The sequence below is a fragment of the Elephantulus edwardii genome, unplaced genomic scaffold (genome assembly GCF_000299155.1).
Source record: "Elephantulus edwardii isolate Elephantulus edwardi_28Jun2011 unplaced genomic scaffold, EleEdw1.0 scaffold00305, whole genome shotgun sequence".
Taxonomy (NCBI): Eukaryota; Metazoa; Chordata; class Mammalia; order Macroscelidea; family Macroscelididae; genus Elephantulus; species Elephantulus edwardii.
The window spans coordinates 2,725,038-2,729,843 of NW_006400055.1; the positions used below are offsets into that span (position 1 = coordinate 2,725,038).

At 42.9% G+C, this 4,806-nt stretch overlaps 1 pseudogene; it reads right to left on the bottom strand.

The window, feature by feature from the left end:
• Positions 1-601: 601 nt before the first annotated feature.
• Positions 602-1,961, bottom strand: LOC102862659 (annotated as a pseudogene).
• Between the last annotated feature and the right edge of the window lie 2,845 nt (positions 1,962-4,806).

Genomic DNA, 4,806 nt, shown 5'->3' on the forward strand with positions numbered 1-4,806 from the left:
CCACAACCTCGCCAGCATTTGTTGCTTGATGTTCTGTTAAATTTTGCTATTTTGACTGGGGTGAGATGATATCTCATAGTTGTTTTAATTTGCATCTCTCGTAGGGCTAGGGATTTTGAGCATTTCTTCATGTGCTTGTTAGATATTCTTTTTAAATAGTTCTTTCCTTCATCTATTCTACTGCAGCGTTCTTCATTTATCTCTTCATTGCTTAGTTTCCTGTTAACCCCCATGTAAGAGGTGAGTCCTGTTTTATAACAATGGCATTACGCAGTATTTGTCCTTTTTTTTTTTAAGCTGTGGACATAGCCTTTAATTCCATTACCAAGCTCTCCACCACACCAATCCCAGAGCTATGGCTAGGTCTCCAGTGTATGTCTCTTCCTCTGCCCGAGCTACTGCCTGCAGACAGGACAAGTCTCTACATCTTACTGCCTGGTGGGGCTGTCACAGGGACCCCATTCAAGGAGAAGTGATGGTCTTGCTGTGGCTGAGGTGCCCAAGTCTCTGCGGCAGGGGCTCGAGCATAGTGCGGGCCTCTGTGATGGGGGCACAGTGCTGGCCTCTGCTGGTGGGCCCAGGAACAGCTGCCACTTCCATGCTAGCTTCCAGTGGACCATTTCCCTGTGCTGGTGTGGCTGACGCCATTCACCTTCCCGTCCACTTCCGTCTCATCTTCTGCATAGCTCAGGATCAGGCTCTGTTGCCGGCTTGTCAGTCTCTTTGGGATTCTGATCTTGATGTGGATGTAGTGGTCACCATAGCCATAGCTGTTAATCCGGGGGTTGCCTTTCCCACCCATTCGAATCTTCTGATCTGTCTGAGTCCCAGGGGGGATTGTCACGTTGATAGTCTCGTAGAGGCCCTGGGCACAGGCTGTCTCGCCAAGGATGGCCTGAGCTACAGAGATGAAGAGGTCCGAGTGGATGTCTGCGCCGTCCCTCCTAAAGACTGGGCTCTTCTGCACCCTGAAGGTGACAAAAATCTCTCTTTCCTACGGGCATCCTCACAGTCTGTCCATCCTCCACTCCAGCAGGCACTGGAATAACCACCTTCTTCCTCTGCTTGGCCTGCCATGCCCCTCTACAGACTATGCATGGTGTGATGATGATGGAGCCTCGGCCTCCGCACCTCCGGCAGGTGGAACGCATCACAAAGGGGCCTGTGTTAATGGTTTCCATGCCAGAGCCACCACAGTAGTGGCAGTGTTGCACCTTGCTGCCAGGCTCGTTCCCTTTGCCATCACATCACTCACAGGTGTCAGTGATATTCACCACAAACACCTTGTTGACACCCTTTGCAGCTTGGTTGAAGGTCAAGTCCATGATGTACTCCTGAGGTTGATCAAACACACCCTGGGAATCCCCAAATGATGATGATGAGAACTCTCCAAAGATCTTCCTGAACAACTCTTCAGGGTCAACCGTGGGGCCTCCCCTCTAGTAGCTCTGCCCAGAGCTGCTGGTACTAGTGTCAAAGCCAGCCGAGCCATAAGCATCATACTGCTTCCTCTTCACTTCGTCACTCAGTACCTCGTATGCTTCCGCCAGCTGAGAGAACTTCTCCTTGGCTTTGGGATCATCCTTATTTGTGTCTGGGTGGTATTTCTTGGCAAGCTGGTAATAAGCTTTCTTGATCTCCTTCTGGCTGGCATTTCGGGGCACTCCCAGTATCTGGTAATAATCCTCTTTGGCCAAAGGGCTGCTTTTGTGGAAGGAGGCAGAAGAAACAAAGGGGTAACATTTAACTCCTGTAAATCTAACACCACTTCTCAATGTCAGCAGCACCCGCGGGACCCGAGCTCCAAGGAGAGGTGTGAAGGTGGCGACGCTCAGGCTGCGGTGCAGGGACACTGCCATTACACCCTCCCTGGGCGGCCGGGTCCCTCTCCCCGTAGCAGCCAGCGGCCGGAAGGGCCCCACAGCCACCAGCAGCCAACGTGAGGCCCGGCGAGCCACCATCTTGGCCAGGGGACACCGCCTATTTGTCCTTTTTTGACTGCTATATTTCACTCAGCCAATGTCCTCCAGGGTCACTCATGTTGTATAATATTTTATGAGTTCCTTGTTTTTTCTGTACTGTGTAGTATTCTACTCTATGAATATACCACAGTTTTTCTATCCATTCATTTGTTGATGGGCACTAGGTTTGCTTCCATCTCTTTGCTGTTGTGAGCAACAAAATAATAAACATGGGTGTGCATATATCAGTTTGGATCACAGTTTTGGTTTCTTTAGAGTATATTCCAAGTAGTGGATTTACCGGATTGAATGGTATTTCTATTTACAACATTTTGAGAAACTTCATAGTTCCTTCCTTAACGGTTGCACCATTTTACACTCCCACCAATAGTGCTAAGGTTTCCAATTTCTCCACAACCTCACCAGCTTTTGTTGTTTTCTCTGTTGAACTTTGCTTTTGTTACTGGGGTGAGATGATATCTCATAGTAGTTTTGCTCCTCTCTTAGAGCTAAGGATTTTGAACATTTTTTCATGGGTCAGTTTACCATCTGATTGTCTTCTTTGGTGAAGTGTCTGTTCATATCCTGTGGTCATTTTGCAATTAGATTATTTACGTTTTTCTCTTTGAGATAATGGTGTGTTCTATAAATTTTAACATGAGTCCCTTATCAGATATGTCATTACCAATTTTTTTTTATGCTTGGAAGACTGTTCATATTCTGGATTAGGGCTTCTAGAGTTCTTCCAAGCTTTTCTCTGATGAAGTTTATCATCCTTTGTTTTACTCATAAGTGCTTAGTCCACCTTCAGATGGTTTTTGTGAATGGTTTGAGGTGTGGGTCTTGCTTGAGTTTTCTACAGATAGTTTCCCAATTTTGCCAATACCATTTGTTAAAGAGGCTTTTATTTCCCCACTTAACCAATTTCTTTCAAGAATCAGTTAACTATTGGTAGATTAGCTAATACCTGGATTCTAAATTTAATTCCATTGATCTATGTGTCTATTGCTGTACTAGTACCATGATGTCTTAATCACCACAGTTGTGTAGTAGGATTTGAGATGCCTCCTATCTTTTTTCTCCTTTGCAGGAATACTTTGCTTATTTAGAATATTTGTTTATACCGATGAAATTAGAACTTTCCTTTTCTTCTCATTGAAGAATGGAATTGGCATTTGTATTGGAATTGCATTGAACTTGTAGATTGACTTTATTAGAATTGTCATTTCCACAATATCGCGTCTTCCTATCCATATCTCTTTTTTTTTGTTTGTTTCTTGTAGTAATGGTTTGTATTTTTCTTTGAATAGGTCTTTTGTGTTTCTAGTTAGATCTACTCCCAAGTATTTAATCTCATGGTTAGCTATTGTGATGGCAATTGTTTTTCTTAGCTCCATTTCTGTATTCTCTTTGTCACTGTAGAGAAATCCAATTGATTTTTTTATTATTAATTTTAATGAATGGTTACGGAGACTTTGGATTTCCATTCATTTATTGTTGCATTTTTTTCCTGCCCAACCCACCCTCCAATTCACCCTTCTCTTTGAAAAGTAAAAGAAAATTTCTTTCATTGTTATACAATCCCTCCCCCCAAGTCCACTCCACCATGAAGCCTTCATTCTGGACTCCTGTCATGATCATAATACCTAATCATATATCACTTTTAAACAGTTCTTTCCCTCATCTGTTTCAATGCAATACACATTATTTATTCCCTCTTTCTCAGCCTTCCTTAAACCCTGATGTCAGTCCCATTTTACAACAGTGGCACTATGCAATATTTGTCCTTTTGTGACTGAGATATTTCACTCAGCATAATGTCCCCCAGGGCCATCCATTTTGTATATTTCATGAGTTATTTGTTTTTCATGGCACCATAGGATTCTATAGTGTGAATATACCAGAGCTTCTCTATCCATTCGTTTGGTGATGGGCATTTTGATTGTTTCCAACTCTTTGCTATTGTGAACAAAGCTGCAATAAACATGGGTGCACATATATCTGCTTGGGTGGTAGTTACGATTTCTGTAGGTTATATTCCAAGTAGTGAAATTGCTGGGTCAAATGGTATTTCCATTTGCAACTTTTTGAGAAAGCGCCATACCGCCTTCCACAGTGGCTGCACCATTTTACACTCCCACCAACACTGAATAAGGGTTCCAGTTTCTGCTCAACCTCGCTAGCATTTGTTGTTTGCTCTTCTTCCTGGAGTGAGATGATATCTCATATTTGTTTTCACTTGAAATTTCTTAAGCTGAAGAAACTATAGAACAAACTCAAGCCTGGAGTTGCAATACTTAAGGTTGCTATGGGCAGAATACCAAATGATCCAGGAAACATCAAAAGAAGATGGAAGGAATATAGAGTCACTCTTCTAAAAAGAATTGGCTGACACAGAAGAATTTCATGAAACAACATATAACCAAGAGGTAATGGTGAGAAATGAGGAAGTAAGTGCAAGCTGCTCTAAAGGAACTGGCTAAAAACAAGAACCCAGGAATTGATGGAATACCAATTGCCATATTTCAATAAACAGACGCTTTTCCGAATGTTCCCACCAGGTTGTGCCAAGACATCTGGAGGACAAACTACTTGGTCAACTGACTAGAAAATATTTATTCCCATCCCCCGCAAAAGAGTAGTCTTTCTGAGTGTGGAAATTATCAAACAATATCACTTTTTGATCAAAGATATCTATATTTGGAAGAAAGAAATGTGTGGAGAAGAAAGCTAGTTTGACCTTTTAAAACTGTAACAAGTGTTTTGGCTTCTGAAGCAGGGTAATATAGGTAACTATTAGAGGCCCCTTTCAGGGCTTCAAGTTAAAGGGAGGTGGCAAGTATGC